At 41.2% G+C, this 22,580-nt stretch overlaps 1 protein-coding gene and 1 long non-coding RNA gene across 3 annotated transcripts in view; one reads left to right on the plus strand and one right to left on the minus strand.

Annotated features, from left to right (window-relative positions):
• The window catches only part of jade2 (jade family PHD finger 2), a 647,761-nt gene that overhangs the window by 298,848 nt on the left and 326,333 nt on the right, over nt 1-22,580 (minus strand). The window lies entirely within an intron of this gene.
• On the plus strand, nt 3,868-20,723 carry LOC117517048. The gene is made up of 3 exons (XR_004562630.1): nt 3,868-3,878; nt 10,750-10,752; nt 20,645-20,723. It is a non-coding gene; the product is annotated as an uncharacterized LOC117517048 (long non-coding RNA).

Consider the following 22,580-nt stretch of genomic DNA (forward strand, 5'->3'; position numbering starts at 1 on the left):
AATAATCATGCTGTCTAATCAGCATCTTGATATGCCACATCTATGAGGTGGGATGATTATCTCGGCAAAAGGAGTTCTCACTAACATAGATTTAGACAGATTTGTGAACAATATTTGAGAAACATAGGTCTTTTGTGTATATGCGGTTTGCAGGAAGGGGCACCAGTGCTTGTTCTGCCTCAAAAAACTGTCCTACTTCCACACTGGCCAAACCATGTTAACGCTATTTTATCATGTTTTTATTGAATCTGTTTTATCTTTTTATTTGGTGGCATAGTTTGGCAGTCTGACACTGAAGGAGAGGAACAGACTGGGTCAGATTATTAAATGGTCCAGTCGGCTGATTGGCGAGTCGCAGCTGAGTTTAAAGTCCTTGTACACCAAACAATTACAGTGGATAGCCAGCTGCATCACAATTACCGACTCCCACCCTCTGGCTAAGGAATTTCAGCTCCTACCTTCTGGCCGTAGGTTCAAAGTCCAAAGGTGTAGGACAAAACACTACAGGAGTAGTTTTGCTCCAGCGGCAATTGTGCATTTGAGCAAATCTTAGCAGGGTTTGCACATATTTATCCATTTATTTATTTGCCTTTTGCACATCAAGTTTTATACTGGCCGTCTTTTAGCGGTTTCTCCTGATGCTTGTTTTTACTGGTTTAATAAGCTTTTATGAGTACCCGGTTGTGTCTGTGTTGTACTTTTGTTTTGCATATGTTCTTCATTAGTGTTTTCAGTGTTTTCATTGTTATTGTTGTGCCTGACTAATATGGACGCCCTTTTCTGTTTGCTGCAAGTCAAATCTACCTACGGGTACAAATAAAGTCACCTGAACCTGAACCTATATAGAAAATGTTTTAGACTTTTGAATTCAGCTCGTAAAAAATGGGAGCAAAAACAAGTGGTGCATTTCTATTTTTGTTCAGTGTGTGTATATATATATATATATATATATATATATATAAAAACACAAATTTTACTCAGGAAACTATAGTAACTGCTGCACCTCTTGTAACAGTATATACTTCAAAGAAAGTGGGCTGCAATTATGTCATTTTCATTCTGATCACTAGGTGTTGGTTATGTTAATTAAAATGTGTGGCAAGACAGAAGAATAATACTACAACCTCACATCCAGTTTGCTGTGGTAATAGGCCAACATGCTGCCAACCAACAATAAACAAGGTAGTATTATAGAAGACGACACTGGATGAATAAAAGCAGTGAAGCAAATTGTCAAAGGTGACATTAAATGTGTGATTTGAAACAACCAGACTGTCTGAAGGTAACAGGGAATTTCAACCGCAATCAGCAAGTTTCAAGTAGTAATTTACACTTTGATATTGATGGAGTGAGACTGGACTCAAAGCCAGATACATCCATCGGTGTGTCGCTTCTGAAACGGATCACAAGCAGATCTTGTTTAACAAAGCCGATACCAATTAGTCAAAAAAATGCTGATCCAATACAAACCTTTGAGATCAGACTGGGACAAAAACTATATCTAAAATGACTCTGTAGACATGAATGTGTCCACCCACAGATTCTCTGCTGAGTGGCAGAATTCAAGTCAGTGCTGGAAATCTTACTTCAATCCACTTTAAATGTGGTCACCTGTCACTATAACTGTAATTAAATTAAAATTTTAAATAAAAAAGAAGGTGTCAAAGTGTACAAGGTGGCCGTTGTACTCATGTAATTTTAATTTCAATTATTGCAGCCATGACAAATTTTAACTTCATCCGTTGCAAAGATCCATCATGTTGATGGGCAATACTGATTTCGTACCCACATAGAATGCGCCGTACATTTGGATAAAGACGCGTCGAGAAAAGTGTAGAATAAGAAAAACCCACCCAGAGAGCCAACTGTTAACTTCAACTAACTTTGAATTAGTGTAAAATCTGTTGTACATGCTAAGATTTCTTAAAAATTATACACGCTTTTAATCAACATCATTATCACTTTACCGGGGCGTTGCTGTGCCGGTATCGTAGATTTACGTCGACGGTATCTGGCTATACCCACCCGCTGTGCATAAACAAATGATGTCATAGCGCGCGCAGCCCAAGAACTGTCCGCAGAGGGAAAAAAAAAAAAAAAAAAACTGTCCACAGAGGGAAAAAAAAAGAACTGTCCGCAGAGGAAAAGATGAAAAGGCGAGAAGTATGTTTTGGTCCCAATATGGATATTCCAGATGATTTTTCTCATGGATAGCACGACAATGAACAGCAGCTAAAGCAGCCAGCTTGATGAGGGAGAGCAGCGCGCGCGCCAGACAGCACGAGACACGACAAAAGTGAGCCAACTTTTTAAGTACGCATTACGTGTTGTGTATCTCAGTAAAAAGTGATAATAATGCAAATAACATGCTGTTGTCGTGCGGTATGCATTTTTCTGAGTCCCTCCGTCCATCCCGTCACCCGCAATGACAGCTATTTGCCCTCGTCTAACTCGGGCGAATACCTGTCATTTTGGGCGACTGGGCATGGACGTCGGGCCTCTTGAAAATGCATAGAGCCCTCCAAAAGCATGTTACTGTATTAATATCAACAAGAAACCTTTTACCAGAATATGGAAAGAACAGTCATAGTTAAAAATAATACTGGAGAAAGCTGAAAAATTGGTTGTGTTTACGTTGGAGGCGTCTAACGAGGAGAGCAGCAGAGTGGGAGTATTTAGATGTTCCCTCCTTGGAATCCTAACAATACGACAGCCGGGTTTGCTTTGATCTTAACGCTGCGTCCCATTAAATATTTATCAGGAAGAAGTAAACACGGGCAGGGCTCTGACTCAAAAGACAATGAAAACCAAACACATGCATACACCCACCCACCCCCCATCCACAACTCCTCTACAAGGCCTGAGGAGAGATGTCTTTGGTTTACTGCACGGGACAGGCCTCTGGAGGAACTGTGAAGCACAGCTTGTGGCAGGCGCAGAGGATTAATGTGTGTGTGTGTGTGTGTGTGTGTGTGTGTGTGTGTGTGTGTGTGTGTGTGTGTGTGTGTGTGTGTGTGTGTGTGTGTGTGTGAGAGAGACTGACAGTTACGTAACACAAACATTGTGGGACTAACCCTTAAGGAACCCGTTATTAAACTGGAAAATGTTGGTTGTCAGAAGCCAAAGTGATAATAAGGGTCTCCACAAACATTGGTACCATTGATACCCAGCCTATGTAACATAATTTACTTCAAATGCATTTCAACAAAGCATATCAATACAGTTGACAGTGTCGCACATATTCATCCAAGTCGTCTGGTCATGTCTGAGCGGTCACAATGTTCTAAAGTACAGGCAAAATTTAAGAAGGAAAATGAAAAGTGGGTGATAAGTGATTATACACCAGTGGTGTGTTTGGTTATCTGAGCAGCACAGTGTTGCACAAATGTTACGTTATTGCCATCATTTTCAGCGCTCTGCCTCTACACATCCACTGCGATACTGCAACATCGACAAGATTGGTCAAAGCGAAAATTCCTCCACATTACCACAAGGTAATCCCTCTCAATAACAAGCTGACATTAAATTAATTTTAGCCAAGTCCATCAATACAATGTGTTCAAAACACACTGTGTGTGAAGGACTCTCTCTCCCACAAATATACAGTGGGGTAAAAAAGTATTTAGTCAGCCCCTGGTTGTGCAAGCTCTCCTACTTAAAAAGATGAGAGAGGTCTGTAATTTTCAACACAGGTACATTTCAACCGTGAGAGACAAAATGAGAAAAAAAAATCCAGAAAATCACATTGTAGGATTTTTAAAGAATTTATTTGTAAATTATGGTGGAAAATACGTATTTGGTCAACCACAAACAAGCAAGATTTCTGGCTCTCACAGACCTGTAACTTCTTCTTTAAGAAGATCTTCTGTCCTCCACCTGTTACCTGTATTAATGGCATCTGTTGGAACCTGTTATCTGTATAAAAGACACCTGTCCACAGCCTCAAATAGTCAGACTCCAAACTCAACCAAAGCCAAGACCAAAGAGCTGTCGAAGGACACCAGGAAGAAAATTGTAGATGTGCACCAGGCTGGGAAGAGTGAATCTACAATAGTCAAGCACAATGGTGTGAATAAATCAACTGTGGGAGCAACTGTAAGAAAACAGAAGACATAGAAGACCACTGGTAATCTCCCTCAATCTGGGGCTCCACGCAAGATCTCATCCCGTGGGGTCAAAATGATCATGAGAACGGTGAACAAAAATCCCAGAACTACACGGAGGGACCTGAGAGCTGGGACCAAAGTAACAAAGACTACACACTACGCAGAGAGGGACTCAAATCCTGCAGTGCCAGGCGTGTCCCCCTGTCTAAGCCAATACATGTCCAGGCCCGTCTGAAGTTTGCCAGAGAGCATATGGATGATCCAGAAGAGGATTGGGAGAATATCATGTGGTCAGATGAAATCAAAATAGAACATTTTGGTAAAAACTCAACTCGTCATGTGGAAGAATGCTGAGTTGCATTCCAAGAATACCATACCTACTGTGAAGCATGGGGGCGGAAACATCATGCTTTGGGGCTGTTTTTCCGCAAAGGGGACAGGACAACTGATCCGTGTTAAGGGAAGAATGAACGGGGCCATGTATCATGACATTTTAAGAAAAAACCTCCTTCCATCAATGAGAGCATTGAAGATATATATATATATGTGTGTGTGTGTGTATGTATGTATGGTGAAGTGTGGTCAAAGTAAAGTGAAAGTGGTAGTGAGCATATGCGGAGCCTTTCTTGATTCTGTGCAGCACTTTCCTGCAAGGCTTTCTTACAGCAGAGCCTATCCAGTGCAATGTGCTCCTGGTTGTTTGAATTTAAAATGTCATCAGGATTATCTTGATATTGTCCTTGAAACGTTTCTTTTGCCTACCATGAGCTGGCTGATCTACCCTCAGCTGAGAGTAAAGAATCTCTTTGGGAAGACGTGTGGGACATGGGAATGACATGTCCGTTCGATCAGAGTTGATGCTGCATTATTGTGGTTGAGATGCTGAATATGTCGGCTTCCTCCAAAACGTTTATGTGTTGTCACAGCTGATGACCAGAATCTTACATAAGGTTCTTTGTTGATGCTGTTTCAGAGCTCTCAGGTGGCTGTGGGAGGTGGCCCATCACTCTGCTCCATAATAACAGCTTTGTAGACAAGACGTTTTGCACAGACCTTTAGGTCTCAGTCTTCAAATACTCTTTTCCTCAGTCTGGCATATGCTCCAGTGGTACACCTCAGGTGATGGTTAAGCTAAGAATCTTTGTCAGCTTTTGGAGGAGAGAAGATGAGCAAGGTATTTTAAAAACACTTGTTTTTCTGTTTTTTAATTTGTTCTATTGTTATATTGTCTCATAAATTTTATGAGACAATCATATTTTATGTGTCATGTACAGCGCTTCATGGCAGATGTAGTTGTTTTAAAGCGCTCTACGAGGTCTGTCCGAAAAGTAACGGACCTTTTTATTTTTTTCAAAAACTATATGGATTTGAATCATGTGCGCTTGCATCAGCCAAGCTTGAACTTTCGTGCGCATGCGTGAGTTTTTTCACACCTGTCGGTTGCGTCATTCGCCTGTGGGCAGGCTTTGAGTGAGCACTGGTCCAGCCCCCTCGTCGGATTTTCATTGTCAGGGAAATGGCTGAGCGACTGCCACTTTGCTCCATGAAAATTTTTTTCAGAAACTGTGACAGACAGCCAGGTGGAAACCATTCGGAAAATTCAGATGGCTTTCGGTGAAGATTCTACTGGCGTCACACAGATTAAGGACCATTACAACCAGATTAAAGATGGCCCACACCGGCAGAGGGCACGCCGCGCTCCGAGTGGCCATCGACAGGCTGAAATGACCAGATCATTTCCAAAGTGAAGGCTGTGTTGATCCGGCACGTCGTGTGACTACCAGAGAAATTGCTGAAGAGTTGGACATCAGCACTTTTGCGGCACATTCCACTGTTACAGGAGATTTTGTAATGAAAGACGTGCGGAGGAATTCGCGCGTCGGGACGGAGCCGCTCATGGCGCACAACAAACACCTCCGTGTTGGAAACCACTCGGAAGATTCAGATGGCTTTCGGTGGCTTTTCAGTCGAGTGAGTATCCGAGAAATTGTGTAACAGCTGGGCATGCCACAACATGTCGTGTGAGACTTCCAACACGGAGGAAGTTTGTTGTGCGCCATGAGCGGCTCCATCCCGACGCGCGAATGCTGTCCACTTTAATGGTGGGAGGATTGATGATTGGTTAGGTGCTGGTTCTTGGTGTAGGATCTGGTGTAGGATCAGTTTTATGGTGGGAGGTGACTGATGACTGGTTAGGTCAGTGGTGTCCAAAGTATTGCAGAAAGGGCAGACAGGGTGCAGGTTTTCTTTGCAACCACTGACGAACTCATCCCACCTGCTCAAAGTGATGTTAATCTTTCTGGAATACTTTGGACACCACTGGTTTAGGTGGAAATTGGTGTAGGACCTGGTTCTTGATGCCCTGGAAGTTATCTGCACAGGGTGCTACAATGGCATGATCACTGACATACTGAATCTCTCTAGCAGTGGTCTTTATGGTTATAGGCTTTAAACTAGGGATGCACCGATACCACTTTTTTCCAGACTGAGTACAAGTATGAGTACATACATTTTGGTACTTGTCGATACCGAGTACCGATACAAATATTTAATGATACCATTACAGTTATATGATTACTTTGAGAACATGTTTTATTCATCAGATTTTCCTTACTTTTTAACTGTAACTGCTACCAATATCATTAACTTTGTTTTACAAGCATTTCACTTAAATCACGTAACTTCACTTTTTGACTACAACAAATTGTCCTTTAACATTGTTTCAGGCATCTCACTGAAATGTCACCTGTGGACTTCAGCACGACAAAAATATACAACACCAGGAACAGAACTGAAACTGCCCATCACTAACTCTGTTTATGTCTGTGAGGACTTAAAGCCTTTTTTGAAAATGTGAGGGGCAGATTCATTTTGATGAAAAGAAGCTTCTCTGCATCATCAGCTCTTTTTTATCTATTGTGTATGACACTGAGCTAAACAGCCTTTCACTCTCCACACTAATTTTTAACTTTTAATTAAATACGCACCTGTAACATACACAAATACAAACAGTAATTTTTTTTTCACAAAGGTAATATAATATGAGGAGCATGGCGTGCACATGCATCTCCGCGACACGCTGAGGCAAAATGGAGTAATTTTAACATTATTTTAGTTTTTATTTGTGGATCATGGCATAATTTCCTCATGTTCAGACAGAACAGTCCCATTGCCTGTGGTAAATAAGCCGTTAACGAGGAGCATGACTCAATTTCTGATCCAAGGTGCGGCTTGTGGAGAAGGAGCGGAGGTTCCGATCGCAGCACCACAGAGATTCCGCAAACGGATTACACCTGTAGCGGACCGATCTGGTCTTCCATTGGCCTGAACACCCACACCAAGGTCTGAAACTCACCAACCTGATGGACAATCTCTGCTGCTGAAACCATGATCTGAGATCTGATGGAGGAACTGTAGCACAGAGTGCCGAACTCACGGAGGAACTTTTTCAGCCACACGAGGAATTAAAGTATTTTCAGATGTACTCTGATATATTTATAATGGCAGCCATACCTTGATTGTACACTCCACAGAGACTGGTGACCTACTGTGTCAAAGACCTCTGTCAGGTCTGTAAAGCCCTTGGACAAAGGTTGCTCTTGTCTGCAGTAGTTTGCGTACTGTGAAAATCAACTGTATCTCTGGATGGGCAGAAGCTACACTGTGATTCAGGAAGTACTTCTTCTGGTAGCAGTCGCTTTGCAAGGACATGAGCATGGACTTTGCCAGTAGTTGACAGGATTAAGATGTGCCTGTATAGTTTTCACAACCCGCCTTGTCCCACTTCTTGAATACGGTCATTAACAGAGCATCCCGGAGCTTTAAAGGAAGTTCTTCTCTTTTCCAGACCTTGAGTAGTAGGGCATGGATGTGCTGCAGGAGCAGTGGTCCACCTTCCTTTAGGACCACAGCTGGGCTCTCATCTCACCTGGAGGCCTTGTTCTTCATAATGCTCTAGATGGCATCTTTGACCTCTGTGGTGGTGAGAGAATCCCCATGACTTCTGTGATGGGACTCTGAGGCATGTGACCAGTAACATCAGGTTCAATAAGAGGATGTTACAAAAGGAATGTGCATGCTCAGTAGTGCGTGAATCTCTAAGAATGAAGTCCCACCTCTGCTATCAGCCTAGGGGTGCAAAGTGTTATTCTAAGATTGTGTCAGTATAGCGTGAAGTGTGCCTTGCCAACCAGAAAGATGGCCAAAAATGACCATTGTTGTGCCATTGTTGTGACTGATCCAACCACAGGGGCAAAGTAAGTCTTCCATTTCATAGAATTCCCAAGACCCCTAAAGTACACCAAAAGGCAAGGATTCAACTATATCCGTGTATCATACATGGATTACACATATGAGAGCTGTTCACTTAATGCTTTGCACCCCAATGCATTCCACGCAGGTGGCTTCCAGAGAATTTTTTTGCATACACGTCAAACAATGCAACAACAGTCTATTGTACTATCGTGGTTGAGGAATCCTTTGAAATGCTCTTTCCATCAAGCAGTTATGGAGTCACTGTCCTTCAGGAGCGCCTGCACCACGTTAGCTCGGGCCATAGATAGCTTTAGTAGCACTGAAAAAGCCTGTGTGGTGTCTGATACTTTTAGAAATCTACAGTTTTGACTAGTTCCAACCTATTTATCTAGTTTACCTCAGAGATCTGAAAGCTGTTATGCTCTACGAACGAACGACATGTTATGTTTTCGTGTACCTCCTGTCGGCACTGAAGTGGGAAAGAATACCTTTATGTTTTCAGCTCCCGCTGATGGGAACGTTGGCCAATCTGAACTGAAACTCTCTAGACTGACATATTTGAACACGTTCCGGTCGATTTTACGAGACTGCGGATGGCACTCTTTTGCGCAATGCCTATATTTCTCAGTTTCAATCTATTTGAGATCTAACATCGATTTCAACATATATACACCAATAAACCCATGCTGATGGCATGGGTTCGGAATGGGCATATTTTATATGTTTTATTACGCATTTAACAGAATATTCACATTTTCATTTTTGACGAGTGGGGGTTTGGTATATTTCACAATTCTCTATGTGATCTCACCCCTGGGCGTTGATACACTGGTACACCACAAGTGTAGGCAAAAATAAAAAATGATTCAACCCTAAATTTAGCAAGCCATAATATAAATGGCAAACCCTAGCAGGAGCCCAAGAAAAACAAAGAAGTGACAGGGAAAACAAAAAAACAAACAATCCAGATGAAATTGTCAGGGATTTGGCCAGGTCAGGGCACTGAGTCCTTGTTTTTCCCCTTTCTGTGGTTTTCCGTCTGCTTCAGCTTTGATTTATCAGTAATTTTGATCATGAGTTATTCTGTTATGTTTTTCTTGTCACTTTGTTCTTTTTGTTATGATTCACTAGTTATTTCATTTTCATCATAGTTGTCCTCAGTTTCATCATAGTCATTAACAGTTATTCTCTGTTCTGTTTTGATTTGTCACTTTGTTTTCTTTGTCACTTTTTACTTTGGCCTTTTGTTCTGTTCTAATAGTTTTCAGTCATTGTTTAAGTTATCACTTGTTCCTCTTGATTATAATATTTGTTGAACTGTTATGTCAGGATTGTTTTGGTTATCGTTTGGTCACTGCTTTTTCTTATTGTTTGTCTTACTGCCTTGTTTTCTTAAGTCAGTTTGTGTTAATGTCGTTTTAGTATTTTGCTGCATGTCTGTTCAAGTCCGTGTTGCCAGTTCATGTTTAGTTTAGTTCTCATGTTCATGTTTGGTTCTTGTTCACAGTAATATCGTATTCAGTTGTAGCTTTGCGCTTATTTCTGTTTCACTTCACATCCTGCACCCGCCTCGTGTCTTTGTCTCCCACACTTTGATTGTGTCTGTTTTGCATTTTCATTCACTCCCGCTCTTGCACCTGCTCACGCATCTTTGTATCTGACATCACTCCACTTTGTGCATTCCCTTCCCTATTATCTTGCCCATGCTTAATCTTTGTTCACTAGTCACGCCCCCTTCCAGAACTTTCACTGGCACCTGCATCTTGTTCCACTAATTACACCACCAGTTATTTAAGCCCTCACAGTCTCACAGCTCACTGCCAGTTTGTCGTCATTTGTACACATCCTAGCTCTTGTTTTCAGTCCTGTTTTGCCTTGCTGTGTTTTTTGAACTCTGCTCTGTTTTAGACTAAGCCTATCACCTCATCCCTGATGTCGGTGTTTGCTTGTGCCTCCGAACCCTGCCTGAATATGACTGCATTTTTGCCTGACCCTGTTTGTACCTCTGCTCCACTGATTGAGCACCGGTGTACCGAACCTCACCCAGAAATAAAGATGATTACTTCTTTTACACATAAACCTGATCTGGGAGTCTGCATTGTGGGTCCAGCTGCTTCGGGTGCCCGGCACCCGCCCGTTCTGACAGAAATTGAATGGTTAAAGATGGAACAAAGTGACAGAGGCCATTGCTTTCCAGTTTTTCCCAAATTTGAATTAGCTAGAATCTTAAATGGTTATACACATCAGTTCACTGAGTGAAAAGTTAAAATTCAGCTCTGCTTTAAATTTCCTCCGTCAACACTGCATTCTTTTAAATGTGTTCAATGAATGCAAAAACTGGCAACAAAGTTGAGCAAATATTAATGAGTGAGTCGCTGACAACATGCAGTGTGTTGGTATGTTCTAACAAAGTGGAAGATAAGGGCACGGTGCTGAATACATTAAAGCACTTGTTCAGTCACAATGATCATGTCAGACTCCAACAATCTGTGTGTTTGAAATCATCTCATTCTTGTCCCACTGTCACAGTCAGTCTGAGAAAACACGTTGTCCGGGTAATCCTCCTCCTCCTTCCCTGAATTTTCACACCAGATTTGTGTGTGAGTGACAGAGAGAACGTGTACGTTGTGCCAACTGCCCCTTTATGATAGGGAGGCGTAAAACCCCCTCACACTGAAAATCATTAGGCCGGCTAACATTTCCCACGTCCATGTGTACAGGGACTCGCCTGTGTACACGTGACAAAATGTTTCTGCTGCTTCAGTCACAGGCCTGTGTGAGTGAAGCCTCGGAGGACTTTGAAAAAGTATGTCAGCAAAAGTCAGCTTTTAAATTTGCAAAAGTAAAATTTCAATCATTTTTTAAAATCCTATTATAGTGAAGAACTTATTAAGGGACGTAATAAATCTGTTAAAGAAAGTAAAGCAGAGTACTTTGTGGATTTACAGCTCAATGGATGATTCCACAAAAACAGACATAAGACAAAAAATAATGAGGTGAGCAACATGTAAAAACACAAGATAATTCAATAATTAAATTGTCATGGGAAGTCAAACATATCTATTTTATTTGTCTTTAATGCTGAGCACATTTTGCCATTAATTTTGCTTTATGATTCTTTAATAACATGCCTAAAAAGAATTTTGCCGCAACACTGCATATGGCAGCACAAGTTAATGTTTGTACTAACTTACAACCTTATGTGGTTTAAACATATGGAAAATATTTATAATAATAATGTTTGCAAATTGAGGACATGGGAAAAACAAAATACCCGCAAAAAACACAGAATTTCAATGTAAACCTCTGTGATAAAAATTGCACAAGTCTAAAAATAATGTCGTGTGAACAATTTCCCTTTAGAGGTAAGAAGTTATTATTGCAGGTAGTATATCATCATGCTACAGAAAGAGGAAAGCCAGCAACAAATTCCTCAAATTAAAGTACACAATTTTTCAAATTGATGGGGGGGCTGTGAAACTAGATTTGTATTACTGAAAACAATGAGTTTGGGCACCAGAAAATTAAAGTCGGGCACTCTTCCTGACAACTCCACATTGCATGGAGAAGGTCTTGAACCAGAAACGTTCTGCTTTGGAAAAAAAGCGCAGCGGCCACTTGCCGCTGCCAAAAATTCTGTGTTAACCCTCTCTGTTAACCCTTTTGAACAGTTCACTCATCTAGCATAAATGTTTTATTATTGCTGTTAACAGCTCTCCCTGCATCCCACAATCAAGTTTTATGTCTCTTTTTTTCAGGACAACCTGTGCTTTCATAATATATATGCTTTTGTTGTGTTTTATAAGTGTAATAAAGCTTTACAATCAAAAATAAGGAAGGAAAAAGCAAAGCGGAAAATAATTTTCCACACACATTTACTGAAAACACAGCAAACTATAATAAACAACTGTTTTGACACTTTATAAAGGTAATTTGAGGTTTTGTGTGAAAGACTACAACAAAAAGGTTCAAACAATAAACACAAATGCACATTTTGAACAATATATACTATGCGTTTTTTTTGTCTTCATGGTAAAAGCAACAGAGTTATCCAGTAACATTCAAATGCAAACTAGTGGAGCAATCCTGATAGTTACACACTCTTTGTTTGAGCACGTGAGATTGTCATCAGAGGCTCGCCGTCTGTTTTCAGTGGTCGCCATGTGTAATGGCGCAGGGCGCATCTGGAGCCCAATAGTATTTACTCATTGGAGCTCCCAGGGGGCTATTCGGGTTAACTCGTAACATATCACTCCTGAAAACGATCTTTGGCTTTTCACGCGAGCTGAATCTGCCCTACGACTGGATTTTGGTAAACCATGTGACGGTGAACCAATTCCGATTGGACACTCACATTGCGCACGTCATCACACAGCTTCTATGAGGAGTACAAAGATGGCCGATGGCTGGCTCGAAAGTCGCGGAGTTGACTTTTCAGCAAAAAAAAAAGTGAGTTTCTATCTCATATCATTAAAAAGTTATTTATAATTTGGTAAAGCTTGGGCTTAGCCGTCGTATACGGCATCGGCCCCAGAGGGTTAACTGGGTAATGTCTGGATGCAGCCCAGTTGTGATAGATAAAATGAAAGATAAAATATTTAATCTTGCATCTCAGACATCACATTTTTGTGAGTACGTCGCCAAGCTTCCAGTACCAAACACTTCACCAAACCATGCTGGATGAGCTAACAATTTCAAGTGAAATTGGGAACAATTTTGTCTCCATTCAGTGTCTGTCCTTCCAACATAAAATATTCTCTCGATTTTGTAATTAGAGTACTTTGTGGAAGTAACATTTTCACATCAAATCATGTTCTGAGCAAAATGTGAGGATACACTTTATCTGAATGGAATGTAGTTGTGCTCTGTTGTGTTATCGCCTGAGTCTGTCTGCACTGCAGGAACACACACACACACACACACACACACACACACACACACACACACACACACACACACACACACACACACACACACACACACACACACACACACACACACACACACACACACACACACACACACACACACACACACACACACACACAAACCCTCAGCACTGACACTCTTACATTCAAACAGTAATATACAATGTACTGGACAGACACAACCGCACAGATGTTTATCCACAAACACCCACACAATTAGAATTTTCTGAGGATGTCTGCTTTGGACGAGCTTCATCTCGTTAAAAATTTACAATGTGGGGAAATCAAACAGTGCAATGAGTCATTCTGCTGGACTGACAGGAATAAAATAATGTTAACGTGCCTTGAGCATGCACGCATGCGCACGTCCACACACATACACAGAAATAGTTGGACTGTGATCCTCAGCAGCAGTAAGTCTTCATGTCAGTGAAATCAATCACCTCCGAGCATCATTTGCACAGTGGTCATTCAGAGATGACTCACCTCTGCTGCTGGTTTTAATAAAAAAAAAAACATAACCACAGACAGCACATCTTAAAACAAGAACCTCCTTCTTTCCTTTGAAGCATCACCCATTCACTGCTTTAAACGTTTTTTCTTCTGTAATCAAAATAGATGCTCCAGAGAACTGATTATAAATTACATCAACTTAAAAAACCTTTTATGGTTCTGTCCCATTCAAGACACATGTGAAGTGGCTGACATATAGCAGATTCTCAAAAATCTGTGAAATGCCGGAGAAGGCTCGCTGTAGGGGTCCAAATTTCCTGTCTTTAACGCAGGTCGATATACGTAACTCAGCAGAGGGCGACGTTTGGTGACATTCACTGGATTACTATTGGACATGGCTTAACTTTTGCCATCAGAGGACGGGGGTTTGCATAGCGCACGCCACGGTGCAGTAGCTTAGGTTGGCAGAGCTGAACGTCCACTCAGCAGTTGTCATATGATGTAGCCTATATTAACTCAATGTAACTATGTAATAGCGTCACTTGCTACTGGTGCATTGTTATTAGGCACTGCATGCCCAAGGGATCCAGAGGAGATGGCACATCCAGTCAAGCCTCTGATGTTGGCCAGTTGAAGCCGGCAAAGGGCAAACGGAGCAGGAATGGCATACTAGCAGAGGTGACATAGTGGTAGTGGAGCTCAACTCTTGCCGGCATTTTAGCATGAACGTCAGAGTTTAAGTTGTTGTCGTCCGTTTGGCTGCTCCCGTTTGTTCAGGGTCACCACAGTGGTCCTACCAAGGATCAGCTTTGAGATGTGGCACAAGTTTTACGCTGGATGCCCTTCGCAATACAAGTCCAGTTTTACTTGGAAATACACACACAGTCCTTGGTGTTCCCAAGAGGTCTAGCATCCAAGGACTAACCAGAACCCACTCTGCTTAGCTTCTGAAATCTAGCATGATAAGTCTTACACAATACAAAGTGACTGCTATCGAAAATTTTTAAACATGAAAAAAAATTTACTGGACCATGGCAAACATCTGAGTCAGAGTCTGACGGATCTCGCCACCGGTAAATGCAAAGCAACATTTCACTCGCCGTCTGCAAACTAAGTGTCAAGACTTTGAATGGGCCATAAACAAAATCAACTACATTGAGGGTCAGGGGGAACAGGAGTGTATTTCAATGTGGATTCGACAACACAGAATGTACAACAAGGTACAGGTGTGAATCTTCATTAAGTTAGTTAATAGGGATTTAACAATTAACCTATACAAATCAAAAATCAGTTTTAAAGTGATATAACTACATCGACAAAGAGACCCTTGAACTGATCTTAATGCACTATGGACTGGTCGGTATTTTGATTTTAACATAAGAAGGGTTAAATTTTGCTTGTTTTGCTTCTACGTCAATGTTTTTAAACATTTGTAAAAGTTAAAAGGTCCTTACATATATCCCACACTACCCTAGTACTTCTCTGTCACTCTAGACCTGCTCATACAACACTGTAACTCCTCTTGGCACCCTAATATAGGCTTTCTGCAAATCCACAACAAAAAGAAAAACTTAAAGCAAATCCTTCTGCCTGCTCCATATTTTTTCATCAGCACTCCAAGTGCAAATATTGTATCTGTTGTGCTCTTTCTTGGCATGAAACCATATTGCTGACCACAGGTCTTCTTTCCTTGACATAGCTTGCACTACCCCATCACATAAGTTCATATCGTGGCTGAGCAACTTTATGTCTCTGTAGGTACTACAGCAGTGCACATCAGTCTTATTTTTAAAAATCAGCACCAGAACGCTTCTATGCAGGGTTTGTGGCCAAGTGGTTAAGTGCTCTTGGTCTCAGTGTGGAAGGTTCCTGGTTCCACCCCTGCCCATTCTCCAAAATGGAGTTGTGTCAGAAAGGGCATCCAGCATAAAACATCTGCCAAATCAACATGCAAATCCACTTTCGATCTGTTGTGGCCATCCTGAGTGAAAATAAGGGAGATGCCAAAGGGACTTACCAGTGAACTTCTCCACTCACAAACCATTCGCTCACTTTCTAGGATTTTATTAAACAATCTGCTTTAAAAAAAAACTCCGCTGCCGCCACTTATATATCATTTAAACCAACCACCGTTGCACACTCCATCCTCTTCATGGCTGTTCTCACTTCATCCTGACTAATCCGGCACACTTTCCAACTCACTCTCTCCAGACGCATATTCAAATGGCACAATATGTGTGTGTGGAGAATAACTGTGGAACTGTTCCAACATTTTCATGAATATCCAAAGAAGAGATGTCATCTTCTGCCTACACTGTTCGGTCTGACTGACAGCTAATCTCTGAGAGGTGTAGTGTAAAAACACTACACTAATGAGTGCAGAGCACCAAATTTAGAGATGTTTTTAAAAATGAGAATCCAAAGAATTTGCATTTTAAGTAACTGATGAATGAAAAATGCATTCATATCTGTCACTGGCACTCAATACTCCATCTCTCTGTCACCACAAACTCATCGTCTTTTTTCCCCACTATGCTGTAAAATATCTGTCCGCCCCAACAAGAAACATTCACAAGTCTACGTTTGCACGAGAGCTGAGTATTTGCTTCATAAAACAACTAGGACACTGGGCACAGTCACTCAGTTTTTGAGAACTGTCTACTCCATGCTGATTTACCATAGAGTGCCATACTGTTTGCATTTCTTCATAATTGATGCAAATAAAGTCAAGACATATTCAGTGGCAGCTTTACTATCAGAGAGCTTCGTCCACAACTACCACAAAAGACTCCAAGCTGTCATTGATGTTAAAGGAGGCAAAACACAGTATCAAGAACAGGGGTATGTAAACTTTTGATCAGGGTCATTTGGGTCTTTTCTGTTGTTATTATGATATAAAAAGAATAAGCACAGAGAAAAAAAAATGTTTTTGTGGTGTTATTCATATTCTCTGAAAACTGGCCAAAACCCTAAAAATTCTGGCAGGGTATGCAAACATTTGAGCACAACCTTAAGACTTGATCCTATAGAACATCTACTGTTTTGAATGATGTAAATGAGAGGATTCAGTAAACAGCAGGACCCCAGCAACTAAACAAAGAAAAAAAAAATGCACCGGCACACATACAAATGTACATGTGCCAAGTGTGAATACAGACCAATAAAACTGTCAGGATCTATTATTAAAAAAGACTTTCATTTGATTCTGTGGACAGAGCTACACAACAAAGGCAACTCCCAGCATGTCTTTTCACTGTGGTGTTTGTGTACAGTGTTGTCTGAGTTTCTTCTGCATCTATGTTCTCTCTCCGTTTGGCTGTCCGTTTGTTTTTCTGACTTTGTGTGTGTGTGTTTTTATATGACTGCATGGCCGTATGTTTGCCACACACACACACACACACACACACACACACACACACACACACACACACACACACACACACACACACACACACACACACACACACACACACACACACACACACAGGCCCTTCCTAAGAACTAGCTGAGACTTATGTAATAATTTCTGTAGAGGTATTAGTGTTCAGTCTGAAAAAGAACACACAGGGGAACATTGTGACTCAGTAGGGTGACATCCCTTTCCTGTCTGGAGAATTGGATAACTGCTCATTAAGCTCATTAAGATGATGATTCCCAAAACTTGTTTATATCAGGGAGCCACAAAATATAAGCAACTTACATCATTCACTGGGTTTTCACACGTTTGTTACCATTGTTTGTCATCCATCAAAGATTGGCAGTTTTTCCAATTATTATTGTAATTCTGCCAGATTCTATGGAGCAACACTAATATTTTTCTAATTCTGTTGGAGAGTGCTTGCAATGATTTTAATGGCCACACCATCAAAAATGGAACTTCTGGTAGTTCTTAATGCATGCCTCTGCCAGCGGGAACTTTATTGTCGTTTGTGTAGCAACCACGAACGTTAAGTGTCTTAATGTGTTTCAGTCTCTCTGCTTTCTCTAAAGCTAAGAAAGTGGAAGGGATCTGCTACCATAAAGGCATAAAGCGTCTCCTTTCTTCTTCTTTGTGCTGTAACCAAACAGCTGCACTCTTATTCCAACAGGCCTGTACTTGGAAGCTAATGGCTTGGGTATTATTTTTTTCCCCGCCTCATTAAACAGGCAGATCTTTTACTTTAGTTGTTTTCTGTGGAACTACCTGAGCTATGTGCTTGGCAACTGTACGATCTTTTTGTTCTGACTGATTAATCTATTTGCTGGGTAATTCCCAAACATTAGATATGAATCCTTAGGGTCTTGGGATAATTGATGATAAAAGAGTTTGCTTGGAGACCAAGAGCGACAACAACAGAAAGACTACATTATATATTTGGCAGATTATTGTAAGGATTGGAGGAAAACAGCGCTCATCTCCCTGCGAGGCAGACCAGCCACTCAAATCCATTCTAGTCCACTCAAGTTCTGGAATACACCAAAATTATCAATTGGAATTTCATGGAATTTCATGGACATTCAAGTCTACTTCCTTCAATTCAAGTTTCAATTCTACTTCTTCTTTGCATCCTCAATTCAAAGTCAATTCAAATTCATGGCACTGAAATTGGAGTTTGGGAGACATTCTCAATTCAATTCAGAATTTTGCACAAGCCTGATGCCAGTACTGTTCTGTACTTTGTCCTTGTGTGTGTTTTTTATGTATGTGGTCATTATTTAATGGTGAATGCTGCCCTTTGCTGCTCTTTTTCTGCGTAAGTGTCATATTCCATGATTGTATGAGTAGTCACGATGTTAATATGTTTGTTCCAGATCCAACTGTACTGACATCTGAACCGCAGAACAAAATGCCATCACGCTGTAAAACACAATAACTAAACATTTTCTGTCATTTGTTCCAGCTTTAACCTAAAGGCTTATTCGAAACAGCCTGAAACTGTAATTGTGGTTAACAATCTACACTCTCTTTCTACTGCAGAAGTATGTCAATGTTTAAGTCTCTGCTTATTGACTGGAAAATTAAGCTCTGGAATTTCAGCAGTGACTGCTCCATGTAATGAGGTGGGAATGTTAGCGCCACACCACGTGCTAGCCGAAACTTTTTTTTTTTTTTACCACAGAGTACGAAACAATAGTAATGTGGAGTGCTCATCCTTTTTTCAAGATTGGTTTCCATATGGGGAGGTCACAATGATGCAAGCAAGTCAGTACCCCTGCCTCTCTAACAGTAGGTTCCCAGTTGAAGACCACATGGAGTTGCTTCAGGAAGGGTGTCTGGCTTAAAACACGGGTCAAATCACCATGTGACTCCACACGTAGCACACTGTGATGTGCACAAGGAAAACAGGAGTGGCCAAAAGAAAGATCCTACTTGGTGGTAACATGGATTCATTGCAAGCACCAGTACAACCATCAATCATGCTTGAGCAGATTTTAAATATGGAACATTTGCCTGCCTCTATTTATAGGGACTCAGTCCACCAACCTTTTAAAAAACATACTTAAAAATGGTTAAATTTTACAAGTTGGGAAAAACAAAAAACAGAAAACCACATCCCATCGCCATTTCGGCAAAATGCCACGACTTTGGCCTGACTTTGGCTGAGCTCCTGACACCGGGACTGATCCAAAACTTGTAAAGTAAAAAAAATAAATAATTACCCAGGACACACAGAAAGGGATACATTCAATTTGACAATCTGTGTGATGGCGCAGCAACATTGTGCCACTGCTTAGGAAGAGCCCTGGACTGTTGATGTTGTTTAGAAACGCAAAAGTACTTTTTATCCGATTACTCAATTAATTGCCAGAATAATCAACAGAATACTCGATTACTAAAATAATTGATAGCTGCAGCCCCAGTTGAGATCTCTTCTTCACAGATCACAGATGGTCCTGGGCTCTGCTGGAACAAACACCCCAGCTAACCAGAGTACTCCCATCACCAACAGAAGCAAATACAGTTGTGGTCGGAAGTAAAATAGCAAAAGGACTGCATTCATATCACACGTTTCCATCTGAATCAGAAACTCAAAGCGCTTTACAATGATTCACTCTCTGATGTCAGGGTGCTGTCATGGATGTCGCTCAACTACACATCGGGAGCAACTTGTAGATTAAGGAGCTTGCCCGAGGGCCCAAGTGATTTGTTTTCCAGTTTGCTGGAGGTTTGAGAGGATACTGTGGTCTCATGCCCACCACTTAGACTTGTTTTATTGTCATTCAGCAAAAAAAACATAAAAATAAATAAATAAAATACAATAAGGTTGGAAAAAACTATCAATAACTGTCTCTGTACATAACATTCGACACTGGATATTGCACATATTAAGATACTACAAGGATAAAGTTGCTACAGTGCATTCTATATGCTACATTCTATACTGCACTGTTTTTCTATCGATTTGTATTTCACTGTCTTATGGCGACTGGGTAAAAGCTGCTCCTGAATCTGCGTGTTTTGCTACTCTGGGTACTTAACCACTAGACCATCACTTAGTCACATTTACATACACTCATCATGGACATAAATGTAAAAATTTGGGGGTTTTGATGTGTAAATCTATAATTCCCCTTCTTAGCTTTTTACTGAGTTCCTTGAACTTTCCCACTGTTCTGAGCATTGGTCAGTCCAATCAGTGCTGTCAAACAGGGTGCTTTTTAAGCTGCCAAAGGGAAACTACCAGTTGTAGTCAGTCATGATCATTAACAAGGAGTTAATAGGCCTTGTCACAATAAAGACATTATAGAACCTTCAGCAACACTTAAAGGAGTTAAGTGAATGTGTGTATATACTTGAGCCGGTTTGTGTAATTTTGACCCTGTGTGAATTAGACAAGATCCAAAATAAATTCAAGTTTTTGCACCCAATTCTTGTTATTTGAAGTCACTAATGAGGTATATTGTAAAATCATTCAATTCTAGCAAAAGAACAGTTCAAACACATCATTAAAAGCTCAAAATTACCATGACATTAACGCCCACGATGAGTGCATGTAAACGTCCAAACAACTGTAAATGGTAAATGGACTGCATTTATATAGAGCTTTTACATTTGCATCAGTACATTGCTCTCACTGCGGTATTGTATCACTTCCTGTTCCGGAGCACAGCGGTGTTTTTCTGTATCTGTTAGCTGTTTAATCTGCGCAGTTAGATTGATCTAGTTATCTAGATTACGATTTGTTTCCCAGTGTAATCTTTACGTGCCTTAACTAAAGCACTCCTTCTGCTGAATCACCTCTAAATTATTTACACATTATTCACTTTGCGTGTTTTTAGGAATCCGCTAGCTTAGCGTAGCTACTAGCTCTTAGCCGATTTAGCATGGCGGCTTCTCCTGTCTCTCCCGCACTTTTCTGCTCTGGGTGTGAAATGTTTAGTTATTCCTCGGCCTCCTTTAGCAGTAATGGTACTTGTAATAAGTGTAGCTTATTCGTAGCTTTGGAAGCCAGGCTGGGCGAATTGGAGACTCGGCTCCGCACCGTGGAAAATTCTACAGCTAGCAAGGCCCCTGTAGTCGGTGCGGACCAAGGTAGCTTAGCCGCCGTTAGTTCCCCCCTGGCAGATCCCGAGCAGCCGGGAAAGCAGGCCGACTGGGTGACTGTGAGGAGGAAGCGTAGCCCTAAACAGAAGCCCCGTGTACACCGCCAACCCGTTCACATCTCTAACCGTTTTTCCCCACTCGACGACACACCCGCCGAGGATCAAACTCTGGTTATTGGCGACTCTGTTTTGAGAAATGTGAAGTTAGCGACACCAGCAACCATAGTCAATTGTCTTCCGGGGGCCAGAGCAGGCGACATTGAAGGAAATTTGAAACTGCTGGCTAAGGCTAAGCGTAAATTTGGTAAGATTGTAATTCACGTCGGCAGTAATGACACCCGGTTACGCCAATCGGAGGTCACTAAAATTAACATTAAATCGGTGTGTAACTTTGCAAAAACAATGTCGGACTCTGTAGTTTTCTCTGGGCCCCTCCCCAATCGGACCGGGAGTGACATGTTTAGCCGCATGTTCTCCTTGAATTGCTGTCTGTCTGAGTGGTGTCCAAAAAATGAGGTGGGCTTCATAGATAATTGGCAAAGCTTCTGGGGAAAACCTGGTCTTGTTAGGAGAGACGGCATCCATCCCACTTTGGATGGAGCAGCTCTCATTTCTAGAAATCTGGCCAATTTTCTTAAATCCTCCAAACCGTGACTATCCAGGGTTGGGACCAGGAAGCAGAGTTGTAGTCTTACACACCTCTCTGCAGCTTCTCTCCCCCTGCCATCCCCTCATTACCCCATCCCCGTAGAGACGGTGCCTGCTCCCAGACTACCAATAACCAGCAAAAATCTATTTAAGCATAAAAATTCAAAAGAAAAAATAATATAGCACCTTCAACTGCACCACAGACTAAAACAGTTAAATGTGGTCTATTAAACATTAGGTCTCTCTCTTCTAAGTCCCTGTTGGTAAATGATATAATAATTGATCAACATATTGATTTATTCTGCCTAACAGAAACCTGGTTACAGCAGGATGAATATGTTAGTTTAAATGAGTCAACACCCCCCGAGTCACACTAACTGTCAGAATGCTCGTAGCACGGGCCGGGGTGGAGGATTAGCAGCAATCTTCCATTCCAGCTTATTAATTAATCCAAAACCCAGACAGAGCTTTAATTCATTTGAAAGCTTGTCTCTTAGTCTTGTCCATCCAAATTGGAAGTCCCAAAAACCAGTTTTATTTGTTATTATCTATCGTCCACCTGGTCGTTACTGTGAGTTTCTCTGTGAATTTTCAGACCTTTTGTCTGACTTAGTGCTTAGCTCAGATAAGATAATTATAGTGGGCGATTTTAACATCCACACAGATG

Source organism: Thalassophryne amazonica, chromosome 9, assembly GCF_902500255.1.
Source record: "Thalassophryne amazonica chromosome 9, fThaAma1.1, whole genome shotgun sequence".
In the NCBI taxonomy this organism is placed as follows: domain Eukaryota; kingdom Metazoa; phylum Chordata; class Actinopteri; order Batrachoidiformes; family Batrachoididae; genus Thalassophryne; species Thalassophryne amazonica.